This window comes from Panthera leo, chromosome A2 (genome assembly GCF_018350215.1).
Source record: "Panthera leo isolate Ple1 chromosome A2, P.leo_Ple1_pat1.1, whole genome shotgun sequence".
In the NCBI taxonomy this organism is placed as follows: Eukaryota; Metazoa; Chordata; class Mammalia; order Carnivora; family Felidae; genus Panthera; species Panthera leo.
In genome coordinates this window covers 122,799,740-122,812,623 of record NC_056680.1, presented here as the reverse complement: position 1 = coordinate 122,812,623, position 12,884 = coordinate 122,799,740, and the positions used below count along the sequence as shown (strand labels likewise).

Sequence of the window (12,884 nt, the reverse complement as noted above, 5' to 3'; positions counted from 1 at the left end):
ACAATAAATACTGTGTTTCATTTCCTGGTGTTAAAATATCATGTAGCCAAGGCTTTAACATGATGCACAAACATGTTGGACTGACTGTTTAATTAACAGTTTTCTCTACTAAATTATAATCTATTCATTAAAGTGGTGTATAGCACTGTGTGTGCATGCATGCGTGCATGTGTGTGTGTCCCCATGCTCACAAGTTCTTTTTACCATGCATGACCCAGAGCACTTTCCATCATTCACTATTATAGCAACAAGGGCCCCATGGTGGGCAGTCCTGAACACCATTTCCTCCATTTCTCTGCTGTCTTTTTCTTCCTGTGGAATCTACACAGCAAAGTAGAATGGCATACATAAAAGAAGACTACCATTACTCAGCATGCTACATGTTTTCTGAATCTCTCTATGCTCATATTTCTTTTACGCATTGAGTAAAAATACAAGTGAAGAAATGCAAACGTGACCTGTGGCCAAGCATATATTGCACTTCAGTGTGCAGCTGTCAAAAATACTTGATCTTTCTCCAAGCCTGAAAAACACATGAAAAACAGCTGTATAGGTAGTCAAAAAGGCAGACAGGAAACATCAAGAGACTGATACATAAGAACAGAAGAGTCCAACAGTCTGTGGAACTTCCGCTTGCTCCTTTTACACATGCACACACGGAAAAATTTTTGTTGTTGTTGTTACAGAAAAACTGAAACACTAACTCATTAATCTTTATTGCAAACCTAACTCAAAAATCATACAACATGCTTGCTATGAGCAAGGACATAAAAATGTTAAGGGTAGAATTTCAACAGATACTGACCTAAAAACAAATGGTGGGTGCATTTCTAGGGCTTGCAGGATTTTAAAAAAAATTTTAATGTTTATTTTTGAGACAGAGAGAGACAGAGTATGAGCAGGGGAGAGGCAGAAAGAGAGGGAGACACAGAATCTGAAGCAGGCTCCAGGCTCTGGGCTGTCAGCACAGCGCCCGACATGAGGCTCGAACCCACGAACTGTGAGATCATGACCTGAGCTGAAGTCAGACACTCAGCCGACTGAACCAACCAGGAGCCCCTAGAGTTTGCAGGATTTTAAATTCACCATTAAATATCATTTTTGTACTTTTTTTTATTTTAACCTGTTTTATTTTTTATTTCTTAAAGCATTTTTGTACTTTTTAATTCATATCATCATATAAATAAAACTACCATAATTTTGAAATACATGATACTATTTGATTATGCTTAATAACTAATAATTGGCAATTAATTGAATGAAAGAATAGCTAGCTTCTTTCTTATTACTCTCTCCCTCATATTTTTTTATTTGAGCATTCTAAAAGCAATTAGTGTCTGATAATAATGTAATATTCAAGGAGATTCTAAGTTTAAAACCTTAGTTATATATAAATAAATAAAATTTAAAGCCCTAACCAAACAGAGGAAATCAACAAATAGAACACATGTGTTGAGCTAAATAGCTAATATTTTTAAATATGTACCAGGGAAAAATTACACAAATTCTCAACTATTATTCAAGAGTTTCCCCCAATAAATAACTTCATGAGACTAATTACTTTAAGACTCAAGAAAATAAAAGTTGAGTCTACATACTAACTCTTCCTATGAACTTGCCTTTTGACATTTTAATGTGTCTCATTTTAATAGGTACTTTAATAGCCTTACAAAGACCACTAGTGTGTGTTCGACCAAGCTATTTATCACAATTTTCCCCTTAAACTGTGAACAAGTTTAATAACATATTATAACGAAATTACAACCATTCGTTAAATTAGCATTATATGTGATGGATTCAATATGAATGCAATGTTAGAGTTTAAATGAAGGCCCTAAACATTATATTATCACTTGCATAAGATATTGGGTGAATTACTTTGTCCAATGTAATGATCATGAAAGGTCTGATAACATTCTCCAGAACTCACATTCATTGAACAAATTCCACAAACATTCACTGTTACACCTAGTACATGCTAGGAGAGCCACAGCTGCCACCCTCAGAAAGGTCAGTGAATATGGGAGTTAACCAGTTAAATATTATAATTATGTAAGAACAGAGGCATATTAGACTAAGTTAACAGGCAATGCAACTTGATTAACAGCGTCTGGAAGAATCAAGAAACGCCTCAAAACAGAGATAACACCTGGGTCTTGCAGGTTGAGAAAGTCTGCCAGACCATCAGAGAAACAAAAGCAGAGAGGGCACACTGCACAGACACATGGATCATAAGAGAACTACCTTGGGAGAGGAGTGAGAACAGTGAACTCTGGGGGAGGGTGTTAGGTGGAGGGAGACTGCTGATGAATACGGCAGGGATGCTCATCAGAACTGATGGCAAAGTCACAACCACAACTTGAGACCAGAGTTGCTGCATCCTTATTTTAGCCCTGAAAGCTCTGCCAGTTTCCTTACTGTAAAGTAGTGGTATGAAAAGATTATATGATGTTGCTATAAGGTAAAATACAATGAAAATATATAGCACCTGATCCTGATAAGCATTCAATAAGTGGTAAGTAAGTAATATTATTGGATTGCCCTCTTCCTTACAGACCAAATCATGTGAAAAAAAACCTTTAAGCTGAGAGGAAAAAGGTGCTTCAGAGCAAAAAGGACAAGTTTAATGTAAGAAGGAGTACTCAATCAGAAAATTATCCTTTTTGTCAAAGCAAAGGGTCTTTAAGAATTTAAGAACTATGGAAAATCTTTCAAAGCTTAGGTCTGTGTGAACTACTGGCTATTCAAGATGATTTTTTGCCTATTTTAAGTTTACTTTCCCCAAAACAGCAATTCCCCTCACATTAAAATCTCTAAACAAATGTACTCTGAGTGTGAAGGACTCCTGGGTGGCGCAGTCGGTTGGGCATCCGACTTCAGCTCAGGTCATGATCTCGCGGTCCGTGAGTTTGAGCCCCGCGTTGGTCTCTGTGCTGACAGCTCAGAGCTTGGAGCCTGTTTCGGATTCTGTGTCTCCCCCTCTCTCTGCCCCTCCCATGCTCATGCTCTGTCTCTCTCTGTCTCTATGTCTCTCAATAACAAATACACGTTAAAAAAAATTTTTTTTTAAAGAAAAAGAAAAGAAACGTATTATGAGTGTGCCAGAAAGCCCTATCTGGGAATGCACTGCCCCTGCCTCCGCATCCTTCCCCCAACACACACATATCTATAATCTTCCCTCACTTCTTTTATTAACGTTTTATGCAGGATTACCCTGAGTGACATAAGAAACACAAGACAGATGATGTCATACAGGATGCTTCTTAGCAGCATTCTTTTCTTCTCTCTCATAAAAAAAAAAAAAAAACAAAAAAAAAAAACAAAAAAAAAACTTAAAGAATATAATGTTGAGGGTATAAAATTTTTAAGTAACTAGTTTCAAAGTGAGGTAGATGTCTCAAGGTAATTCCTGTCAGTCATGATAGGAAACCAAAAACCAAAAGAAAATACTAACAAACAGAAAACATTTTAAATACTTCATTTTGTACAAATATTCTTCATTTGCAATATTATTCATTCCATAGAGCAATAACCCCAAAAGCTAAACATTTGCTTTTTATATATTGTTAACGCTCTTAATCCTAAAATCATGAGTGTATCCAAAGAAAGAACAAAAAAACTATAGAGTACACTAGAGTCAGTCAAGCCAATTAAATTAGGTTGTGAAAAAAATAACTAAAGGCAAGAAATTCCCAGCTGAGGTTCAGCTTCATCTAAACTCATACAATTTTTAAAAAGTAAATAAAAAAGAATTAGGGATAAAGACAACGGTAACTTTAAATTTCCTGAACTGTCAATTCTTATCACAAAGTTTGGTGTGCCATTTAACCATTGTTTGGTCTAATAAATTTCCTTGGATTCTTCTAAAAGAAGTAGTTAAAATACCTTATCTTTAATAAAACTCATAAAAACAAATATACCAAAGCCATCATCTTAATATACATATACAATCATGTTATCAACCCATTCAAAAGCTTCAAAGGTACTCCAGTGTCTCCAGAAATAAGTATAAATTAAAAAGCAGGAAATCCAAAAAAACTCTTTAATGTGTCTGCCAAATGAACTTTGACTACTCCCTCTCATCCAGTCCCAACCACCAAACACTTCAGGTAACATAAGCCTGCCCTAAATGTCCTTATGCATTTGTTAGTGTAGTTCAATTAATCTCAGGTGTCACTCTCTTCCTTAACATTACAAAATCCTTCTACACATCCTCTATCTCAGGACACATCCCCATCACTTCGAGGCCTTTTCCAATCCCCTCTAGGCATAAATAACCCAGTCTCCCTCTATCCTCAGTGCATTCTGCATCACTCACTATTAATACTAACAATATTTTTCCTGGTGATATGGTGAAATTCAGCATCTCTCTCTCCCATATCGAACTTCCATAAACGAAGCATAAAATATGCTTGAAGATATTTTACTTTCATTATCTAGCTCACAGTATTGAGACTAATCCCTTATATGTTGGGACCCAAAACATCTGTTCAAATCAACTAAACCATCACAAAATTAAAAACCCATGTCAGACTGTAGTACTAGGTACCAGGATGCCAATGATCCTCAAGTGGGCCAAGATATTTAACAATATCACCATATTCACAAGAAAACACCTTAAGATCTGGCAGTATGCATTATTTACCACATCTCCCTACCCCAAACAGTCCCTAGTATATAGTAGAGTTCAACAGCTCAATAAATATTTGAATGAATGAATGAATGAATGAATGGTGCCAAAGTAAAAATGGCATAGTAAAGGCCCTGAAATAGTTTTAATATGTGACATTTAATAATTGGAATTCTAGGGGCACCTGAGTGGCTCAGTCGGTTAAGCATCTGACTCTTGGTTTTGGCTCAAGCCGTAATCTCACAGTTCATGGGGTCGAGCCCCACATCGGGGTCTATGCTGATGTACAAAGCCTGCTTGGGATTCTCACACTCTCTCCCTCTCTCTGCCCCTCTCCCACTTGCACACTCTCTTCCTCAAAATAAATAAATATTTAAATAAATAATAATAATTGGAATTCTAAATTATTTTTTTATTTTTTTAGTGTTTATTTATTTTGAGAGAGAGAGACAGAGCATGAACAGGGTAGGGTCAGAGAGAGGGAGACACAGAATCTGAAGTAGACTCCAGGCTCTGCACTGTCAGCACAGAGCCTGATGCAGGTCTCAAATTCACAAACTGTGAGATCATGACCTGAGCTGAAGTCGGATGCTTGACCAACTGAGCCACCCAGGTGCCCCCAGAATTCTAAATTATTTTAGGTCTTAGTACTATGGTAAAAAATCACAGTACTCATTGTATGTCCAACATTAGATATACTAAGAAATATTGAAGAAAGAGAAAAGATTAAAGATAACTTAGCTCCTAAGAAAGAGAAACTCTAGGGGTGCCTGGGTGGGTCAGTCAGGCATCTGACTCTTGATTTCAGCTCAGATCATAATCTCGCAGTTTTGGGTTCAAGCCCCAAGTCAGACTCTGCACTAATAGTGCACTGTTAGAGCAGAGCCTGCTTGGATTCTCTCTCTCCCTCTCCCTCCGCCCCTTCCCTGCTTGTGCACACGTGCACACTCTCCCTAAATAAACAAACACACTTAAAAAAAAAAAAAAAAAAAAGGAAAACTCTAATGGAAAGGCACAGGAAATAAAGGTAGGGTTGAGAGGACCCCAAAAGGAAAATATGTAAATGAATGTGAAAAACACTCAACTATAGAGAATTGGGGAAACCCAAAGAGGATACCAAAGGAATAGAATGATCTTTGGATCCATCAGTATTTCATAAATCTCTAACTTCAAAAACATACACAGATTAAGTCCTAAAGTTTTAGTAATTATTAGAATTCTGTGTACAAAGTCTTTTTCTGGGTAATATGAAACAAGGGATTGTTACCAGAGGAAAAGTACCCAAAAAAGGATAGTAAATAGGAGACTCTCTGGCTATTACCTATTCCCAGAGCTGGATTGTATATCATAAAACAACAAATTGGAAAAAGTATCAAATGCAGATTAAAGTATTAATATATAGAGGAAAGAGCAATGATTTTGAACAACAACAAAACAAAAAAATGATAAGGTTTTGGATCCTGACTCTGACACAACCTAGATATGTGGCTTTGACTACTTTGCTTAATTCAGTCTGTTTCTTCAAATAGGCAAAATAAACCTTATCACAACCTCTGTACCTCATTGGGTTGCTATGAATATTAAAGGGAACATATGCCAAATACCCAGTTTAGCATCTGCAACATGGTAGGAATTATGTCAGTCTTAATCCCAAAATTTGCATGCTAAAAAATAATAATAATAATAATAATAATAATAATAATAATTTGTTTTTAAAAACTAACTTTCCTTAGTATCTACACTTATCTATATCTCAGATAGTTTAGCCATTAAGTCTCACTTCCTAGATACAAAAGGGTAGAAAACACCTCAGGGGAAAATTAGGACAAAAGGTGACCAGGAAGTTGGAAATGGTTCAGTTCAGAAATCCCAATCTCTATTTGTGAAACTACTTGCTAAAAACAGTGATTCCAGGTTCTTGAATTTCACTGATCATCATAGATTGTCAACCTTGTGAACTGCCCAATCAGAAGATTTTTTTAAAGAACAGAAACCGTTACCACGAACATTTTTCTATTAAGACAATACAGGGGCACCTGGATGGCTCAGTCGGTTAAGCGTCCGACTTCAGCTTGCGGTTTGTGAGTTTGAACCCTGCATCGGGCGCTGTGCTGACAGCGCAGAGCCTGGAGCCTGCTTCAGATTCTGTCTCTCCTCTTCTCTCTACCCCTCCCCTGCTCATGCTCTGTCTCTCAATAACAATAAATAAACATTAAAAATTTTTTTAAAAAGACAATATAATACAAATAAGTAGGAGGTACAAAATGAGAAAATGTTAGCACTAAGTACAGCCTTTAACTGAGCAATTTTTTAGCTCTATAAAAAATTTAGTTCATTAGCTATTTTTCTCATTGCCTTAAAATCATTCAAAACTTTAACACAGGATAGTACTTGAGAACGACTATTTTATCCAAGCATTAACCACTTTTAAAGAACTTCCCACACTAGCACTTAACAGCCGCTATTGTAAAGAACTCAGAAAAACAAGCACAAAACGTTTTTCCTTTACAAGAACAAAGGAAAAACTTGTTCCAAAACCTATTAAGGCCTAGGTGAGGAAACAAGCATTTTCCAAAGACATTTTGGCTTTTTATAATCTCACCACTATCAGGCTTCTGGAATCCATAAGTGAGGCAAAGGCTCCCTCTGCTGACAAGTAGAAAAGAATCTAATCCTATCAAAAGGCAATTGACTTTTTAAAAATCTTCCCAACATTGACTGGATATTGCATGCTCTTACTAGTTTTTTTAATCAAAGACTAATTTTTACTCTATGCCCTAAAACACTGGAATATAACACCATCTGATATGAACATGAAAGAGATGTATAACTAGGTAACACTGAATATTTCAATAAATCTTTCTAAACCAGCTTTCAAATTTCTTGGTTTCTGCTCTATACTCTAAAGGTTAACTGAACTGTAACGTCATACAAAGAGGATATTAAACAAAGAAAGATAAAGAATTGAGGGTCTCAAGAGGTTATATGGAAAAAAGGAAGCAGTGTATGAATTCATTGATGACCTCTCATAGAAATCTCATTAAATTAATAGGAGCAAATTAAAAACTTCAAAATCAACAATGATTGCAGTTTACAAGTGCTGACACATAGATAATTAGCATATCCAACTTTAGCAACTATTCTGTAACTAGGGAAGATCAAGAACTATCCTTCTCATGTCACTGTGGACAGACTAAAGGCTCAAGAAAGTTCAATGATTTGTTAGGGACGTACAGCTGAGAAGTAGCAGGGCAGGAACACAACCCTATAAATCTAATCTCTAGTCTTTTTCCTCCAAGTGAAAACTAAGCAAAAAGTAGTACTCTAATGACATAATCTCTAAATCCCTCTGTGATTACAAATTCAACATGGCCTATTATCACAACTGCACTTTGTACGCTTATAACTTTCGTCACATTTAAATACAAAATGTCAATTATTTCACTTTGGCAGACAAAGCTTGATATAACCACTTGCTGTTTCTTTGATATAGTATCTTCCTTCACTCTTGTCTTATTTACAAAAGAACTGCTTGCAAAGATAAATAAAATTAAATTATTAAGTATATGAGAGTAACAGATAAAACCCTGATTTTCCCATTAAATTATTGAATAAAACGTTTGTTAAAAACAGTATTTTTAAGCACATCAATACGCTGCCCAAAAAAAAAAAAAAAGAAAAAGAAAAAGAAACAAAGAAAAAAGAAATAAAATTCAGAAGCCAAACAGTAAATGAAAGTGAGAACCGAAAAAGGTAAACAGAGCCTGTGGGCATTTTCCTAAACTAGATAACTTTCAGCTTCAGTTTTCAAGGTCTCAAATGACATATGGTAAAGGAGAAAAACCTTGGCGCCCACTCTATGTAGGGAATCTAATTGATCCTGTATATTATCTCCCTCCCCGCAGTAGAAAGCTAAAACCACACAGGGCTCTACCCTCAATGTAAGGAGAACTTAGAAATAGCATTCCCCTCAAGCCAAAGAGAAAGCAAAATAAAATGCACATCTAAAAACCTGGAATCAGATGAAGGAAAAAAAAATCTCTCCTAAGAATTCATAACCCCCAGCCTGATCTTAATGTGGGTTTTCAGACCAAATTCACTCTATTGGCTTGCCCAAGAAGCCTTAATCTATGAATTTAGTATAAAGGGATCCTGGGTTAACAGAACAACCAAGTACCTGACAAAAGAAAACTGAAATCTCTGAATGAACACACCAATCATTCCCATGGATAAAGTTCCAAAGAATATGACCTTACAGGCAAAATCACAATATACAAGGAATTGAAGGCAGTAAGAGCAAAAGACAGCAAAAATAATAGAGAACACTATCAGAACAATGAAGACTTCATATACTAAAATTATAAACAGAAAATATAAAAATACTACATTTTATATTTAAAGAAATAGAAACAGATAGTAAAAATGTGCTTAAGGGACTTATCAATGACCAAGCAGATTTTTTAATAAACTTTGAAAAATAAAAAATATAATAATTAGACTTAACAAAGTTAACAGAACTCCAAAAGTAGTTTCAACAGAAATTAGTCTCTAAATAGCAGTGATTTAGGAAACAAGAAAATAAAGAAATAATCTAAAATGCACTAATGAGAAACACAGAGATAGAAATGCAAGTGAACTTAAGAGACATAAACAGTAGAGGAAGATGGGCCAACATATACCTACTTGGATTTCCATTAGGAGACACTGGAGAGAATATGGAAGAGGCAATACTCAAAGAAATAATGACAGAGGTCTTTCCTGAACTGTTGAAAGGCACCAATCCTAAAATCTAGTTTTAAGCCAAATAAATTCTAATTAGGAGGAGTAAAAATAAATCCCCCCTTAGATACCCAATAGAGAAACTGCAGGACACAAAGACAAAGACTCTCTTAAAAGCAATGGAGAGAACAGACTGATTAGCAAAAGAATAACAGCTAGACTGAAAATTAACTTAACACCAGTGGAAGCCAGAAAAGCAGAATATCTCTTGTGTAACAGGGAAAAAAAAAAAAGCATTATATACCCAGCCTTCCCTTCATCTACCCCCCAAAATTTTAATGTAATAAAACAAAGATTCCATTCACAATAGTTACCAAAGCAATATACCCTTAAAACAGATCGTCATTAACATGGCATCTTTTCCTTAATAGCACTTGTGATTTTAAACCTATTTTTATGATTATCTACTTAATGTTTCTCTCTCCAAATTTAATGAGACCACAGATCTCTACATTTGACTCACCACTGTATCCATACCATCCACCAGGGTGCTTAGCACATAAAGGAAAGGAAAGGAAGGAAGGAAGGAAGGAAGGAAGGAAGGAAGGAAGGAAGGAAAGGAGAGAGCAGGAGGAGGAAGAGACGGAGGGGAGAGAGGAGCCGGGAGGGGAGGGGGAGAAAGATAAAAAAAAGGAAGGAGGCAGGGAGGATCTAACCAACAAATTAATAACTAAAAGAGATAGAAAGTACAATTTGTACTAAACAACATGAAAGGTCACCTAAATAAATAGTAAGACACATTATATTCCTGGATGGGAAGAATCAATATAATAAACATGTCAGTTATGCACTAAAATAATCTATAGAATCTACCCTATGACCCAGCAATAGCACTGCTAGGAATTTACCCAAGGGATACAGGAGTGCTGATGCATAGGGGCACTTGTACCCCAATGTTTATAGCAGTACTTTCAACAATAGCCGAATTATGGAAAGAACCTAAATGTCCATCAACTGATGAATGGATAAAGAAGTTGTGGTTTATATACACAATGGAATACTACTTGGCAATGAGAAAGAATGAAATATGGCCTTTTGTACCAACGTGGATGGAACTGGAGAGTATTATGCTAAGTGAAATAAGTCATACAGACAAAGACAGGTACCATGTTTTCACTCTTACTTGGATCCTGAGAAACTTAACAGAAGACCATGGTGGAGGGGAAGGGAAAAAAAAAAGTTACAGAGACGGAAGGAGGCAAACCATAAGAGACTCTTAAAAACTGAGAATAAACTGAGGGTTGATGGGGGGTGGGAGGGAGGGGAAAGTGGGTGATGGGCACTGAGGAGGTCACCTGTTGGGATGAGCACTGGGTGTTGTATGAAAATGAATGACAATAAATTTCATATTAATAAATTTAAAAATCAATCAATCAATAAAATAATCTATAGATTTAATACAATGCCAAACAAAATTCTAGCTTGATTTTTTTCATGGAACTCAATAAACTATTTTTTAAACTTGAGGCAGAAGTGGGGCGCCTGGGTGGCTCAGTCAGTTGAGCGTTCGACTGTGGCTAAGGTCATGATCTCACAGTCCGAGGGTTCGAGCCCCGTGTCGGGCTCTGTGCTGACAGCTCAGAGACTGGAACCAGCTTTGGATTCTGTGTCTCTATCTCTCTCTGCCCCTCCCCCGCTCATATTCGTGTCTCTCTCTCTGTCAAAAAAGAATAAATGTAAAAAAAAAAAAAATTAATGAGTCAGAAGTGAAAAACAGCAAAAATAAGCCACACATTTTTAATTTTTTTAACATTTATTTATTTTTGAGAGACAGAGACAGATCATGAGTGGGTAACGGGCAGAGAGAGGGAGACAGAGTATCCGAAGCAGGCTCCAGGCTCTAAGCTGTCAAAGCAGGGCCCGATGTAGGGCCTGAACTCACAAACTGTGAGCTTAACCAACTGAGCCACCCAGGCACCCCTTTTTTTTGTTGTTATTTTTTTTAAGCTATAAATTTTTTCAAACAAGAGCAATGAAGAATGGTTAGCCCTCCCACACATCAAAACATACTATATGTTAACTTTTTTCAAATATGGTATTGGCACTCCTTATAGATACAATATTTATAGACAAATAAACCAAGGACAAAGAATAGGGCCTAAGAACAAATTAATGACTATATAGGAATTTAGCATATGAGAAAAGTGGCATTCCAAATTTAAAAAAAAAAATTATAAATGGTGCTTGAACAACAAGATATAATTTGAGAACAAAAATAAAATGAGTTCCAGAGTTTATCAAAAATGTAACAAATAAATCTGGATGGTCATCATTTTCTCAAAAAGAAAAATGTATGCTAGCTACTCTCCACTACTCTTACTAATGCTCACTTTTGCTCATTAAGCAACTTTGTTTTGAGTATAAAATTTCTAGTATTTCTCTTTCTCTACTGATTTTTGTGATGCTAAAATGTTCTCTTTTTTGTTTCTATTTTTATTAAGAAATAATATTTGAAAATTGTTAGGAGAACAGATCCTGAGTTCTCATCACAAGGAAAAAAATGTTTTGTTTCTATATGCACAAAAAGATGTCAATTAAACTTATTTTAGTAATCATTTCATAATATATGTAAGTCAAATAATTTATGCTGTATACTTTAAACTTATACAGTACTGTATGTCTTGTTTATTTTTGCTTTGTTGCCTTTCCTCTTGGTGTCAAATCCAAAAAATCATTGCCAACACTTCTATCAAAGAACTTATATCCTATGTTTTCTTCTAGGAGTTTTATGGTTTCAGGTCTTACAGTCAAGTCTTTATCCATTTGGAGTTGATTTTTGTATGGTATAAGACATTTTTTTGCATATGACAATCAGTTTTTCCAACACTATTTATTGAAGAGATTATCCTTTCGTCAGTTGCATTCGTGGCTCCTTTGTCATAAATTAATTTCTGAGTCTCTATTTTGTTCCATTGATCTATGTATCTATTTTTATGCCAATGACATATTGTTTTCATTACTATAGATTTCTGACGTAGTTTGAAATCAGAAAGTATGATACTCCTAGCTTTGTTCTTCTTTTTCAAGACTGCTGGCTACTCAGGATCTTTTGTAGATCCATACACATTTTAATCTGACCACAGAATTTTTAAAAGCAAAATATTAGAAAAAATTCCACCAAAAGAGCTATATCATAAAATACTCTATAAGCATTCAGAATTATATACAGTAGAACATTTATTGACTTAGTAAATACTCATGATATTGTTAACTGAGAAAAAGATCTTAAAAGAATAAATACAAATGTCCATCAACTGATGAATGGATAAAGAAGATGTGAATATATATAACAAAATACTACTCAGCAATCAAAAAGAATGAAATCTTGGGGCGCCTGGGTGGCTCAGTCGGTTAAGCGTCGGACTTTGGCTCAGGTCACGATCTCGCGGTATGTGAGTTCGAGCCCCGCGTCGGGCTCTGTGCTGACTGCTCAGAGCCTGGAGCCTGTTTCAGATTCTGTATATGTCTCTCTCTC

General features: G+C 35.7%; 1 protein-coding gene across 6 annotated transcripts in view; it reads right to left on the bottom strand.

The window, feature by feature from the left end:
- The window catches only part of BBS9 (Bardet-Biedl syndrome 9), a 434,296-nt gene that overhangs the window by 329,138 nt on the left and 92,274 nt on the right, over positions 1 to 12,884 (bottom strand). The gene's annotated exons all lie outside the window — the stretch shown is intronic.